This window comes from Aptenodytes patagonicus, chromosome 1 (genome assembly GCF_965638725.1).
Source record: "Aptenodytes patagonicus chromosome 1, bAptPat1.pri.cur, whole genome shotgun sequence".
NCBI classification, from domain to species: domain Eukaryota; kingdom Metazoa; phylum Chordata; class Aves; order Sphenisciformes; family Spheniscidae; genus Aptenodytes; species Aptenodytes patagonicus.
In genome coordinates this window covers 85,008,418-85,024,700 of record NC_134949.1, presented here as the reverse complement: position 1 = coordinate 85,024,700, position 16,283 = coordinate 85,008,418, and the positions used below count along the sequence as shown (strand labels likewise).

Here is a 16,283-nt window from a genome sequence, read left to right as displayed (position 1 = left end):
CTGCTAATGCATATAGAGCTCCAAGAATTGGGCTGAATTGTGTTATTTTAATCAGTTGTCACCAATAATGGAAGTCCGGCTGTCCACATTTCTGCCCTCAGTGACATCTCTCACCATCACCAGGATCTGAACACAAGGGTAACTGTCATTCTGTAAACCATCCTCTGGATGAGGCACAAAAAATAGTAGCCTCCAGCTCACCCTATTCCAGCTTTGCAGACTCTGTAGGGTGAGCACAGATGAAAAGCTGTTGATGATTAATCACTCTAGATTAGATTGTCACTCTGACACTTACAGAGAGGAAAGCTGAAAAACAGGTCTGTTATTACATGATTTTTCTCCATGATCATTTGCACCCTAAGAAATGGTGAAAAAAATCACCACAGGCAGGAGGAATTTAGCAAACTCCACAGCACTCTTTTACTAATGCTTTATGCACTTCTGTTCATGAGGGCAAATGCTTTTCATGTTGAGGCTTGAATTTTCCTTTCATATAAAGGAAATGATGGGAAAACAGCCATTTACTTCCACTGTGGTGCATTTGTGTAATACACTAGAGAGGGGGAGAAAAAAGATACAATGAGTGAAAAATGTTATAGCGCAGTGAAGTTTAGGTATGTATTTTAGAGGTAACCAAGATAAATAGATTAGATGCAGAACTGCAATACAAATACTACTTGATACCATAGATAGGAGGGTGCTGCTTGTGGTGCACGTTCAGGCAGAGCTCCCTTTAGTACACAGAGGGCTGGGCTCTCTTGGGTGGTCTTACAGGGTCCCCTGTGGTCTTGCCTTTCAGTATTCCAGTAGAGAACTAAAATATAACAATAGAAAAAAGTTAAAATACAAACACATCTTAATTTGTAGCAAAAATAAATATTTTGAGGAACCCCAAAGCATTTTTGCCCAAAATGCTTTTTAACATAAAATTTAATCATTCAGCATTTCATTCTCCCTGAAGAAAAATTGAAGACTGTGATAATGGAATTTCTCACAAAATGCAATTTCTCTTTCCTGCATAGCTCTTATCTTACACCCTCACGAAATCTCTGGGGTAGCGTATGTATGGCTGAGGAATAGTTGACTAAGGGAACCACCCAATCTTTTGCTAAATTCCAAATATCCTAATGGGTCTACTGGGGAAAAAGGGTTGAGCAGAGGGCATTTTGGCCCTCCCTGTCTATCTTTTGGTAGATAACTAGAGAAAAGCTGTAAGAAAGGAATAGGAAGAAGCAGTTTTAACTTACTATATGGTTGCCTTCTGGGCTGGCAGCCCAGTTGACCATTTGTAAAGTAGATTCCCTGCTTGCTTCTCCACTAACATCCCCATTTGGTTTTCCGGATTCCAAGACACCAGATTCCCCTGGAGAAACAAAGAGGAATGTAAACATTCATGCATAAGTGCCTACAACATACAGAATGAGATGATATTTCTCCACCATAACACTGTTCTCTTCTTTGATGCTCCTAATTAATTTGGGATTCCAGAATGAAGTATATTGAAATCGTATGACATTCTGGTTTACTTCATCATCCTCTAGCACATCCATGGGATCTAGGGGCGTGTGTTGGTTTTCCTCACCCTTGTGTCAAAACCTCATTTGGAAACATTAGAGCTAAAAGCACTAGGAGACCGTCTCCCTCCTCCCACCCCATGAGGAGTACAGTAACATACAAGACAGTGCATGCTTTATTTGCAAAGGAGGATCATCTCAAACTTGCACCTCAGATGTAGGACTAGCTTACTGCAATCAGGAAAAAGGAAAAAAAAATCAGATGGACTGTTGAAGGACGTATACACCCACAGAACTCGTCCCCAGCTTGTCCTCTGTAAAAACAAAGGAAGCTGATCTGAATGGACCAGAACTGCAACACCATCATGATACAGCTCAGAAAATTTCCTTTGAGTTCAGTGCCAGTCCAGACCTCAGGGGTCAGAGGTAGTTTTCTGTTCAGTACAGACAGAGGGTGACTTAGATTCACCAGAACCGTCAAGGAGCAATGCAGAGCAAAATATATTTGAGACTTTTGCAATATTTTAATGCTACCAACTCATTCAGAAAGAAAACCTAGGTTTGATGAGAAAGGCATCTATGGTCTTCTGATTCTTGTCCATCATTGAGTACCTTGTACATCAACAGCCTCATCATGCTAACAACTAATGACAATGTTGCAGCTGCTGAATTTGCTGCTTTGGGAATGCAGACAAGACATTCTTGGCAGCTTTGAAGAAAAAAAGGTTCTAAGTGAAATCTCTCCCCTGAAATATCAATGAACTTCAAAATGCACTGAGGTTACCTTGCGTTTGTATCAGAGAAGCTGTAAGGAAGACCAGCGGTATCACCACCTTTTCCAGTGTTTTTGCTATCTTGAATGAAGCCCCCATGGCAGGCAGAGAGAAGAGAGGAAGAGCTCTGGATGTGTTTGAAGAAAGTCCCCGTGTCCCCCCCCCCCAGTGAACCTTACTGTAGCAAAAAAAAGACGTTTCAGAATGAACTACTCGAGTCTCCTACCTTACAGGAAGGTTGCCTATATGGATTGGAGAGTCCAGCTATGCAGATAGGTCGTTAGCTGATCTATTTCAAAGACAGTAGACTACGGTATATCCTGTCATTTAGGAGAAGCTGTGTGAGTTTCACCACTGCAAGACACTTGAAGTCCAAGAAGTGATGGAGTCTTTGGCTTATTGATGAACAGCAACACATCTCCAGCATGTGCACACCAAATACCCAGCTGCAGGCAAGCAAGTCCTATGAAAAGGTACAAAATGAACCAATACAGCTCACAGAAGTTCCTCCATGTTCACGGCTTAGGGCCTAACCAGATCCTTAGTCTCCCAAGCACTTCCACTGGAAGACCTGCTGGGATGCACCATAGCTCCATTGCTGATCAAGCAGCCAAGGGGGGATAACACAGCTGTCTCCTGTCTTCTGCCCACATGGAGGCAGGACACAACTGAGATCAGATCTCCCACCTTGAAGTTCTCCTGCCTGTAAAGATGGCTTTGCTCTGGGATGATTTCCTACATAGGCAGGTAGAGAGCTTTTTCTAACCAACTTCTCACACTGATGACTTGATGCCAGGTATTAGCCAGAACAGCATTTCTGTTGCTTTCCACATAAGTAGACTTTGTTACAGTTTCTCTCAGAAATTGATGCAATGGTGAGAATTGCTAGGCAGAGCCTGAATGTTGAGCGTTCTGCTAGCTTGGAATTCAGCTATCTAGGGAAGAAGTTGTACAGGGTTGAAAAGATGAACGATAGTACCTCCTTCCGCAGATGAGTCCCTCCTATTCCCACACTTCAGCCTTTAAAAAGAGTGTGCTGAATTTCCAAAGAAAACGGTTTGAAGCTACCCCTAGTTTAGGATTTCAGTTTTTCTTTTTACATGTTTATATCTGCCTTCATCAAGGTCCTAAAATGTTTTCTCTTGCCTGTACAATTTAATCGAGGCCATCCTTTTAATGGCTTGTTTGCATTCTTTTAATTATCTCCTTCAGTCTTTACCCATGCATTACTGTGTCCAAGAATAAAAGGGATGGTGCTTATCAGCAAGGGCTGAGAGAATGGCTGAAAGGCCAGGAAAAAAAAGGCCAAGCCAGAACAGCAGGAATGAGTGTCACTCATAGCTCCGGGATGTGCCTGAAGCCAGAGGGAGAGAGAATGCAATGCAAGGAATTGGGGAAGCTCCAGGGAAAAGGAAAGGGACAGAAACAAAGGGGAGAGACAACTCCCTAGTGCCGGATTTACAGTCACATATGATTTTTTAGATGTTGTATAATATGTATAATGTCATATATATAACCAATGACCAAGCAACCTTGTTTTAACAATTCAGTAACAGATAGGCCATTTTCCTTTCAAGCTGTGTCTGAGAAGGATTTTGCCTTTATGTTTGAGAGCAGGGGTGTGTGAGCATGAAACAGATGGAAGGAGAGAGTAATTTTGTTTGCCCATGTCCTTAGTATTGTTAGGATGAGAAACCATCGCAAGCTGTCCCTGAGAGCAACCCGGCTGATGAAGCACAGAGCTGATCAGCTGGTGCAGCTCCACCGGCCAAGAAGTAACTAGAGCCCAGCAGGGATCTTCAAGAACTTGCTGCACACCTGCCCAACCATCATCCATAGCTTTCTGTCTGCCAAGAGCCGTCAGCTGGGAAATACTTCCCAGTAACATTTCAGAGATGCTAAATAGATCATAAACATGGACAAACTCCCCCAAATTCAGTGAACACAATTATATTCTCTGCTCGTGGAGCATGAAACTCAGATTGAAGTTGTTAAACTTGCCTTAAATGGTATAGTGCATTGCCAAAACCACAGGCCAGTGTGCCAAATTCTCAGTAACCAGAAGAAAAGAGTCACTTCGGTTTTAGTTAACAACTTCTAATTTTAACCAGAGTACTTTCCCTCCTTCAGAGTTACTGGGCAGTATATGCATGCTTCTTATCCAGTTGTCTACACAATGCAAATGGCTGCCTTTCAGATGCTAGGACCTGCCACTGAAATTCCCTGAGATCTGCCTGCAGCAACTGGGGACCTTGTTATCTGTGTGAGTCCCTCTTGGGCTTATAATCAGTGATGATTTCTAAATGGTCCTGAAATGCCTTTCCCTTTGCTGTGTTTGCATACGCAGCATCTGGGTAAATGTGCGTTCAGCTCCTTGTTCTGAAATGAAGACTTTCTACTTGGTAGGGCCTGTATGCCAGGAATTAATGACTGCTGCTGCGCGTCCCTTTTCAGTAGCCTGCTATTATTGAACAAGTTACATATGCAAAACCACATCACTGTAGCTCTCAAAGACTTTGGAATTTTTCTTGTTTCTAAAGAAAGCTGGAGCTAACTAATTTGGACTGGCAATTTCATTTGGTTGTAGGGGTTATCTGAGAGTCTGATGTGAAAGACAACTATCTTAAGAATCTTACAGCTAGAATCAGATCAGGTTGGTGAATGACAACAACATGCAGGTCCATTTTGGGTCAAAATGTCACCTGCCACCTCTTCTTTTATTATCTCTGTTTTTTAAACAATTCTTTCTCCACTGGTATTTGAAGACCTGGATTTATCTCAGAGCACCTGGCAAACAAAAGGATGATATCAAGAAAAATGTGACCATTTTCTTGTACTATTCCTGTGATGCTCTGCTTTGTGGGGCAGGGATTCTGTCTTTAGACTGTACTTAACAGAGCAGCATCCTGCTTCATGACAACAGCTCAGAGGTGTTACAGTCATACAAATACTAAATGTTGTTTTTCTTCTAGTCTGACTAACATAAGAACAAACACCAGCATGTCAAGTGCTTTACTGAATCTCTTTATTGATTTCTGGTGCATATACTATAAAAACATGGTACATTATCAACAGCAACAACATGGCTTAAGTATAGGTAAGCTTAGATACAGGGAATAATTCTAGAAATAATTGCTATACAGACACCTCCTACTCAGGGTCTGCAAATCATTGATATCAGCCTGCCCCAAAGGAGTTATAATGTAACTGATGAGAACTGGAAATAATATAAAAACAGACAGCAAAATAATAATTACAAACAAATGCATTTGAACCTGAGGTGGCTTAGTTCCAGTGGAGGACTCTGATTTAACTGAAGCTACAGCAATTGGGGAAAAAAAACCCAAAACAAATACAAAATTAATTACTACCCCAAGACAGAAACAACATATTGTATCTCAGTGAGATACTCTTCTCTGGACAAGTAGATCAGAATAATTTCATTCAAGCCAATGTGGGGATGAGACTGAGACTTCTCTACTAAATGAATATAGTTTCTTGCACCTTCAATACCCCTTTCTTATGAATCCCACTAAAGGCTGACAGGAGAAGAAAAATCACATCCAAACCTGGGCTTCATAGAAAAGTTCAGTGCAACCTTTCACATTCCCTGTTTTATCCATGGATTTTTGCACTTGCACATATGGAATCACAAAGCTTATCTATATTGCAAATTGTTGCAAAATCAAGTCAGGTGTGAATTAAAAGTGATGTCTCAAACCGGACCACCTGGTCACGGGTGTTGTCTAAACAAGACCCAAATCCAACTTCTGATGCAGCAGCTTGAGCCTATGCCTTGGTACATGCACTGATATAATTGGATGGTTGCTGATATTACAGGATTAAGCAAATTCCAAATAAAAGTAATAATATATGTTTTGTCCATATATGGAGAAGTTAGCGGTTTAATGGAGATCCTGGAAGACATAACTGAAGAGTGAGCAGACTGATGGCATGTCTTCTTTCATAAAGGTCTCTTCAGAGAAAATAATGTAAAAGTAAACAAGCATTATGTCTTGTTTTGTTGAAGAAGCAGAGCCTTCCTGCGCCGAGTTACCTGAGAATAAAAGAGACAAAAGCTAATAGAAGTAGAGTATCTTACTGATGTTCAACCTGCTGTGAGTGTCCTATGAGTAAAGAGAGAGCACCCGTATGCCATGAGGACCGTGGCAAGATGTGCCGTGCCTTGGGATGGAGGTGTGGTAGTGCACATATGACTAATGAGCTGCTCAGTGACACGGGCACTAGTTCTGGCACAGGATGGGACATGGCGTCTTCATCATGGCCAGTGATGGCTTCCATGGAAAGCGACCCGGAGGAGTGATTAAACACACTTTGTAGCTCTACAAGAAGCACTAAGTGTGGAGGGGAAGGTTTTCTCTGGAAGGCTGTTCACTGCTATTCCTAGTCCGAATCAGACAACTGTTCTCCTGGTTTCCTTCAAATCCCAGACCGAACAACACAGCTTGCCCGTCTCCTGTCACTTCACCAGGTCACTGTCCATCCTGGCCCGGATAGGGGTTATGAGAATCACCTCCAGCTGCACCCAGCCATGTGCTTTTTTCATGTCATGTCAGGCTTGTGGGGTTATTTCACTCCACAGCTGGGAGAAACCTATGATTAAGTGATGAATTTTCTTGCAGTAAAAGCAGCAGAGCCCAATACTTGCTCTTGCAGGTGGTTCTGCCGAAGCTGCTGGATATTCAGATGTGCTCCATTAAGTGCCGTATGCATCAGCAGCAGGGAGCTAGATGTTATCTAGTGTGATTGTGAATTGCTGGCTGGCTGAATTTGTGACGGTGACCTTAGCATTTGGTTTGGGATGTTTCCTTGTACCTCCTCTGAGAAACGCAGACGTATTGTATGGAAATACAAACACGGCTAAAAATGGCTTACCCTGTATGTCAGCAGGAGGGCAGGGTCTGCCTCAGAGGTGGTGACATTTCACTGCCAAGACGACGACAGTGATGAGCAGAATCGCTGCAGTGAAGTACAGGGCGACAGCAACGTAACACCAGTGTGAGTTCTCCAAGCAGGTCGCTGCCAAAGGGACAAGGGAGAGGGGTCTCACCACAGGCAGAAGCAAGTCAACTTTTGTTCTGAGTTATGGGAGTATGCAAAATCATTTTAGCTAGGCCTTCAGCAGGAATGTGTTGCTGTGTGTGCTCTAGATCTAGAACCTGTGGAAAGTGAGCAGCAAATTTGTGAGCATATCCTCAGTGTGCTGCAGATGCAGCTGAAAACATTCTGGGTTTTCTTCAGCTAAATGTACCTGTAGAAGCTAAATCTTGTTTTGGAAATTATTTTCTTAACCAAAAAATCAAATGCTTGAAAACTGGAAAGCTGTGGGTCCTAGCATTTTAGTTATTAATTGAAAATAAAACCTTTATTTATTTATATAGGTTTGTATGTATATAAACCTGTATATATGTATGTTTATATGTGAAATCACATTTTCAGGGTCAGAAGAACCCTTTTCCTGGCCAGTCCCAGGTTTTATCATCATAGCTGTTGAGAAGATGCCTAAAAATGTGACCTCTCACCCTCTGTGGCAGCGCACAGCTTTGCCAACACTGCTGTGTCAACACTTTGCCATGCAGTTTGCCTGCAATGCCTGCACAGCGCTGCCAGTGCTTCTCGCTCTGGAATATACCCTGCCTTTCCCTTGGAGAATGGCTTGCAGTGGTCGTGCTATCATGGGTTATTTTTCTGAGGTTATACAATCGAAGACCCACAAGGAAACCCTGAAGTTCACATACAGGATTTAAAAAAAGGTTTTATAGGTAACTTGAAATTCTAGAGACTCTTTTTCCAGATTATCATCCTTTTTAAGCACAACAAAGAAACACATGTTTAATTAGTTGTTAAATCCCTGCCTTCATCATTTTCTGCTCCAACTGTAATCCTGCCCAGGATCTCTGTGTTCTTTTGATCCCCAATCCTTAACGCTTTCCAGGCTGATCTGTATGCCAAAAAAACCCCAATCTAAACCAGAATAAGAACCTGACTTCTGTGGTTTTAAAGAGGTTTCAGTGAAGAATGTGAAGGGACAGAGTTCACCTATAGCATTTATCGATATGTATAGCATATATGGATTTTGATACTCCTAGAACAAAATTCTGAAAACTTGGAAATACAGACAGTGTAGGCAGAATCAGAGAAAGGAAAGGAGGAAGTGAGGACTGGGGTATAAAAAGGCAGCCAACAAACAGATGGGCTGATGGCGATATATCAAAACTGCATTACTGACAATACTTTTCACTGGTGTAAAATCAGAGGACATTTAAATGAAGCCAGTAAATTGGTTTTGCCTTTGTAACAGCAGGACCAAGATCTCCACTTGGTGCACTCTCTTGTCTGCCCGACCGGCCACTTTTAATCAGAAAGACCATCTGAAGCTTTCAGTTTCTTTTTCATTGCGGTAGGGCCAAATTAACCCACCAATGGAAACATTTGTTCTCACTTAGCATCTTCTGTAGCTAACATTTTTTCTATAAATATCTTGTTTTTATGCATCGCACAAATGCAGTATTTTCTTTCCTTCTTCATTTTCACCTCATACAAGAGAGTTAAAACTCATATGCAATATATTATTTCACTTTGCAAAACAAAGTTTACTTTCAAGGCTGGTTACAGTTTGAGAAAATAGTTTAATGTATCTTAAAATTTTCACTTAAGAAAAGATAGACACAAGTTATCTGAACTTGTCAGATAACTGTTCAAAACTTAATTTTTGCTCCCTAGCTATCACTTTCTAAAATTAACTCAGTTTCTGTGCTTTAAATACTATTGCTGACCTGTTCATTCACCCTAAATTCATTTGGAAATGAAAAACAATACATGGAAATTGTTGCTAAAAAGAACAAAAGAGTTTGCAAGTGTCTCCACTGCAGAATAAATTTTAACCACATGTTCTGAGCATCCCTCAGGAGTGGGGAGCAGGGGAAAATGGATCAAAATCACCTGCAGCAAAGATAGAAAGTGATACTGTCCCATACCCTGGAGAAGTGTGCTATCTGGCTGCTGAATGGGTGGGGAGCTGCTGTGTTTTGTATGAGTCTACTCACTAGAGGCACGGAGTAGCAGTTTGTCCTGCTACCACGTCCTGGTCCTCCAGTGGACCCCACTGCCTGCACGGTGCATGTTCATTTGCTTCTGGGATCCTTCTGGGATGAACTAACTGGTCCCTTCTCAGAAGAAAGCTGGTCCTATTTCAGAGAACCATTTCCTTGCAACAGTGCAGACACGGACAGTGCCAAATTTTACTCCCTCTGCCCAGAACTGATCTCCAGCAGCATCCCCAGCGGACATTCCCATGGCCTACACGAGAGCCCTTATTACGTTCCCAGCAGCATATTGCAATGTTTTCTGTGCCGTGCTATAAAAAAAAAAGCTACTTTGGCAAGGTGCAACACAGCCTTTTAAATTTATGAACCAAAATGCCACAACCAAACAAGTCTCATGGGGCCCAAAGGAGGTAAGCGGCCAGGGGCTATGCTATGCAGAAGCAGCCTGTTTGCTCCAGAGGTGCTTGCACTGAGGAGCATGGACACAAATCCGTCTGCACCAATGGCTCCCGGGGTCACCCTTTGCTCCCAGGTGCAATCCATGCTGACAGCACAGACATAAGCCAAAGGCTTGCTAGACTGAGCCCCAGAGGCACGATGCTGTGAATCCTCACAGGCTTAGCTGAGGCTGAGGGACAAAAAGTTTGGCCTAATGCAAACCTGGGGGCCTGTGACTCTACCTGATAGCTTCGAAAATACTGTCACCAGCAGCCTTCAGGCACCCACAGGGAAAACCAGCAGCTGGGAAAGGTTTTGAAGGTCTTTTAATTTACCTAGATCGTATCAACATCTTTTGGGCACCTAGCCCTAAGCAACTCTTCCACTATATGTAAATACGTAATTACGATAGTATAATCATACTATCATAACATAAAGAGGATAAAATATAATGAGAAAATGTGAAGTGTCCTGCAGTATTGCAGTACCTGTATGTGTAGTCTTGGGTGTGCTGTCAGGTCTGTCAGATCTCCATTTCACATTCACCTCAGCGTATGTGGTTGGATCACCTGTAGAGTCAAAAAGTGCTTCAATTAGAGAACTTGCCCAAGGACAGCCCTTGGTACTCTCATTGCACCCAGCACCCTGCAGCACCAGACCTTCTCTGAGAAAATGGGAAGAGCAAGAACATGCAAGGGAGGTTGTTTTCATTTTTTTTTTCTGATAAGACTTGCATGTCACTGAATGAATGTGCCAAAAAGAAATTACTAGAAGAGTTCATGCAAATAATTATCATGCTGTGCAGTTTTTCCAAAGAAATAAGAAAAAAGTTATCATGTTATTCAATTCTAGAAAATAAAAAAAAAAAAACCTCTCGGTGACTGTAGGTTATCACACACTGAACTACTCTATTATTAATTCTATTTTTTTCTTATTATTCCATATCTTATACACACATGTACACATTCTGTCCGTCTTTAAGCAGAAGTTAATCAATGGCAACTTTTTTGGCTAAATTATTTTTTTTCTATTGACTTCTCAATAAACTTTCTTCCTGGTGAATATAGATCTTGTATATGGGTATGAAGCATGCCTGTTTTCTACTGTTTTTTCTTTCACAAAGAGGAGCACAGTTCCTATTGGAACAAAGCTAAGCTGTACTGCATCTGCATAAAGCAGAGACAAGCTATTTTTCAATCACTTATGAATTAAACATAATTTTTAATAATTCAGAGTAAACCACCAAATGTAAAACATTATGCAAAATATAAACATACTATTTTCATTTTGTCCACAGATTTTTCTTCCTCAAGTTCATTCTTCCAAGTATTTAAATGAGGTTTTAATTAAAGGTTGGTAAGCACCACTGCAGACAGAGCGCAGATTTTCAGTACAAACCCTTAATTCAACTTTCTCTACAAAAAGGAGAAAGGAAAGCCTGTCTGCAGTTAATTCTCAGCCAGAATAGTCCAAAAGCAGCTTCCCTGCGTGCCGCCGCCCCCCCCCCCCCCCCCCCCCCCCAGTTAATCACAGAAGACAGAAACTTGGGGAGAGAAGACTTAAAATTAGACTCATCTGAATCTTTATTGCCTTGCTAATTTATGACCATTCTCATTTGCTAAGAGAGGAGGCCCCCTCCTCCCTTACATCAGTGCCCTGGACAGATGCTTTCCGTGACTAAGAACCATTTGCAAGGGAAGCTTTCCGTATTCGATGCAGAGCTGGCACGGCTGCTCAAATTGCAGCAGCCTTCGTCTCCGCTGAGTTGAGACACCCATTCCCCTGGGCTTGGAAATCCCCATCTCACAAACCAAGGCAACTGAGCAGGTCTTTCTCTCACTGCGAACGTTTATGCTGTTTGTTGTAATGGGGTCCAGAAACCACAGGGAACAACTGGTCTTCCTCCAGTCACTGCTTTCTTCTCTGTTTCTTCCAAGTGTTACTTGTCATGCTCCTCCGACTTTTTTCCCCGTTTGTCAGCTGCTCATCAGGATAAAGATTTTCTCAGACCATCTTTGTTCTGATTTTTAGGATTTATTTTGCAAAAAAAGCTCCTCTATCCTTACACTTGATCTGACTGCCTTTATACACATCAGGAAGAAGTCTTTGTCAGATGCTTGTGCCTCAGAGTATGCACCCGTTCCCTCCGAAAACTACCTAGCATCTCCAGACTGCTTGGAGATATTGGCCTACATAAATTATACCAGACTAAGACATGGCTGTACTGAAAGAACTGCCTTGAGACAGAGCACATTCAGGCAAAATAAACCATGGCTTTTCTATTACTGGGAGACATGCCTTCCAAGTGCAAAAGGATTGCCTCTTGCTATGCATAGAGCCTGGGGCAAGCACTCCAGCACTTTCTATAGCACTGTCTCACATGAGGCTTTCAAATGTGACATGGCAGAGATCAGCACACATACCGGGGGCTGCTGGAAAAGTCCCCATTCCGTATCTGGTGGTCAGTCAGTAGAAAACCCTCATATGCCCTGGTAACCACTACCATGGTTGTGACACTCATGGTTGCAACCATTAAAAAAATGTTTTCAGCGTGTGTTACAAGATTTTTACAACCAATGGAGAGCATAAAAAATGTAAGGGTGGGTTTCCCCAAAGGTGTGGGATTGCCTGGCAAACTGCACGTTCCCTGCCTTCCCAGCCTCAGTCGGGGAGAATTCCCATCTGTTGCACTATCAGGCGTGCTTGATCACCTGGGTGGATTCGCTAACAATAATGCAAGCTGGGCTGGAAAAGGAATGGGCAACAGCATTTTCAGCAGCAGCCATTCATTTTCCCAAGAAAGCAGGTGGTTTGCTGAGATTGCTTTGCTTTAACACCAAGAGCTAAGCATTGCTCTCCTTATCTTTGGAGGTCTTGCCTACACTTGTCTGTTGTTTTGTATGGATGCTTACACTGGCCATCCGCATAACAGAAGAGATCTGTTTCACTATCACTGTAAAAGCAGCACCCTTTGGCTATTTAGTTCAGTGGCCAGTGCTAGATGTAAAGCTCAAGGAAGGCAAAGATGATGTTTAGGTACCTGACCTCTATGATGTAGTCGAGCTGCATCACGTAGGCAGTGCTTTCAAATTCATATACTTAAAGGTACGCCCAGAAGACATCTCACTGCCCAGAGGGTCTCTACAGGACTATTGGCCCAAATCAGCAATATTGTACAACCAGAAAAGTTCACGGGGAAGAGACCTAAGTAGGAAGATGACTGCAGGTGTAATAAGGTGGGGAACTGCCCTATGACACAGTTTCTCCTCCATCTTGCGATATTAAATCCACAGATGAACTGTCAGAGTAGGAGGGAGAGGGAAAGCGGCGAGTGACGGGACATGCCTGACTGACCCCAGCAGCTTTTGGTAGGTGTGGCAGCGGAAGGAAGGAAGGAAGAAGCTGTATTTTTACATCAACTGCAACACACCACCTTGTAGGTTGCCTGCTTTGCATGTTTTGCCTCATTTCCCAGGAGCTACTTACATTAAATTTGCTTGCTGATAGTGTATGAAATAAGATGGTTTTTTTTTTTTCTTAAGAGAGAAACCAAACATTTTTCTCTGAAGTGCCATGGGCAAGACGAGCAAATGCAAACTTCAGCAGTGCAAAATGTAGGACAAGTCCAGGAACATGGACTATTTGCTCTGTCCACCACATGCAAAACTCAAGGAAGCAGTGCAGGCAAGGAGGGGGGCCAAAGGGAAAGGAGAATTGGGGTGCGGACTACCCAGGGGACAGGCATAGTGGCCGTGGGGAAGCAGACCAAACTTAGAGCTGTGTAATCAGATGAGACAGCACAAACTTTGAAGTCTGCAACTCAAACAATGCTCAGAAGCAGGGCGGTATGAAACCCCTTTTCTTTGCTGGCCTAGGCTATTATTCCTGTCTCACAGGAGTGACTTTGGCCTTTTCCAAGTCTTGCTGTATCAGTTATCTAATGTAAAATATACATGGAGTAAGACAGCAACTGCTTCCTTTGAGCTTTTTCAGGCAAGTGGGTCATAGCTAGTTCAACTGATCTGAACCCACCATAGCATGGCAAATACAAGCCAACCTCCTAAGGGTGCCAAAGCTGCTGCGATCTGCCTTAGACTTACAACAAATGTCAAATCTAAACCATTTTTAGTACCAAGCATTATCAAATCCCTGTTGTGTTGAACGCAGCATCCTTCTCGCACAGCAGCCAAGGAGTCACAACAGTTAACAGTGTTTGGCAGAAGATGAGGACCACAGTTTCCTGCACTAGTGCTCTCAACTATGAAAGCGATGGAGCATGTGTAGAAATCGAAGATAGAGATTGTAATAATGTAAAATGGAAATTTATATATATAAGAACACACACAAAAAAATTAATTATATAGACAGGTCTTTTTTCACTATATCTCGCTAGGACACACTGACAATATTAATAGGTGGCAAATTCAAGACTGATTTAAAGTATTTCTTCATGCAAGATATTAGAATCAGCCTGCAGAAGTCATTGTTTTAGGATGTTATTAAAGTAAAGCATTTATTAGGACACCAAAAGGGATGCAAGAATCACAGAAGTGACGAGAATATTGGTATTACAATTGAAAAGATTTTTCAAAAAGATTATCACAGGGTAAACACCATGCCGTCATACTCTAAAGTGCAAGAAAAAACATTTTGCCTGAAATTTGGTTACTTGATTAGCCTCATAATTGGCCATCAAAAAGTTTTAGGCACTGTCTTTGCAAGCACCTCATACTGACAACTTTCAGAAGTATGTTATTGGATTAGAGGGCTCTCAGGATAACTTAGAGCAGCAATTTCTAAGCATAATTCACTGAAGTGTATTAAAAGCTGTGTGAAAGCACTTAAAACTATAAAATATAACTGGAAATCTAAAGGATAGTCTCAGGTGAGGAAACAAAAAAAAATTAGGTGGAGCAGATTTTTATGCTCTCAAATTTTGAAACATTTTGTACAGATGGTTGTACTGGGCATGTGTGTGTATGACCAATAAGTACTTATGGGGTAGTTCTACACTGGGGTAATAAAGATTGTCCTGGCAATGCAGGTCTTCTATGGTGAACCGATCACTCAATCTAAGGGGCAAACTGAGTTAACACATGAAAGACAAAGACATCATAGCCTTACAGATTCTTTTAGTACTGTGTTCCAAGGAGTGAATCTACAAAACTTATTTTTATAGAATAAATGTTGCTTCGCTAGCATATTCAGGACACATTTTTCTTTCATACTGTGACCTCTGAAAACTATAATTTTAAATAAATTTTCCATGCTTAATTGTTTTATAACTAGCAAAGATCTAATTTTTTATCAGAATCTAAAAAAATATAACTTGATACTTTTGTTTTAAAAACATGAATTATTTCCTACTTATATCCATTAATGGCTACCTTTTGCACTTTATTTCTTCAAAATAAATTTTTAAAGTAATGCAGTTTTATAGTTGAAGACATCAATAGGTCATACACAAATTGTAGGACTAACAGTTTTGAAAATTATAGATAACTATTGATTCTTGACTTGTATTTTTCTCAACATAGAACTTTTAGAAGAGAAAATGAGACAGAGAGAAAGAAAGAGAGAAAGAGAAGACAGAAAAAGAAAGAAAGAAAGAAAGAAAGAAAGAAAAAGAAAGAAAGAAAGAAAGAAAGAAAGAAAGAAAGAAAGAGAAAGAAAAAGAAAGAAAGAAAGAGAGAAAGAGAGAGAAAGAAAAGAAAGAAAGAAAGAAAAAGAAAGAGAAAAAAGAAAAGAAAAGAAAAAAGAAAATAAGGAAAAGAAAAGAAAAGAAAATAAGAAAAGAAAAGAAAAGAAAAGAAAAGAAAAGAAAAGAAAAGAAAAGAAAAGAAAAGAAAAGAAAAGAAAAGAAAAGAAAAGAAAAAAGTTAAACAGACCTATCATTTTGCGATTTAAAAATATTTCCGGTATCTAAGAAAATGAATAAAATTAAAATAAAAAATGTAAATGTACTGCAGGAGAGAGAAGTCCATTCAGTGTCATCAGTGCACTGTAACTGCCAATGTGTTTCCAATAATCTGTATTACTATCTTTAATGCCTGATCATTAATGTGTTTCAGAAACAGCACATTTCAGCCATACTACTGAAATCCAGAATAGGATTTTAAAGGTCATTCTTTATTTTTGCTAGAATTCAGTAGTCCTTCTATTAATAAACATGAATTTGCCACGCAAATAGATAGATAATAAACAGAGGTGGACAATAATAGTTATCAAAATGCTTTCAACATGACTTCAGCTTCTTATGGATGCTTCGATTTAAGAAAGAACGAAAGTTTTAAGAACATGTCACTGAGCAAAGGAAAAGTAAGTAATATTAAGATGACCTTTTTTTTACCTGTATCCGAAGTTTGTGAAGTAAAATGCACTCTTTCCTTGGGCGATACCTCTGCATAAACCACCTCACTTGCCATTTTGAAAAGATGCTTTCAGATCTGCAATCAAAATGGACTCACTGAAGAAGTAGTACCCTGTATTAC

At 41.0% G+C, this 16,283-nt stretch overlaps 1 long non-coding RNA gene across 1 annotated transcript; it reads right to left on the bottom strand.

Moving 5' to 3' along the window:
• Nucleotides 1-6,003: 6,003 nt before the first annotated feature.
• On the bottom strand, nucleotides 6,004-16,208 carry LOC143155819 (uncharacterized). The gene is made up of 4 exons (XR_012994476.1): nucleotides 16,142-16,208; nucleotides 10,281-10,361; nucleotides 7,184-7,327; nucleotides 6,004-6,344 (listed from the first exon to the last, which is right to left on the bottom strand). It is a non-coding gene; the product is annotated as an uncharacterized LOC143155819 (long non-coding RNA).
• Between the last annotated feature and the right edge of the window lie 75 nt (nucleotides 16,209-16,283).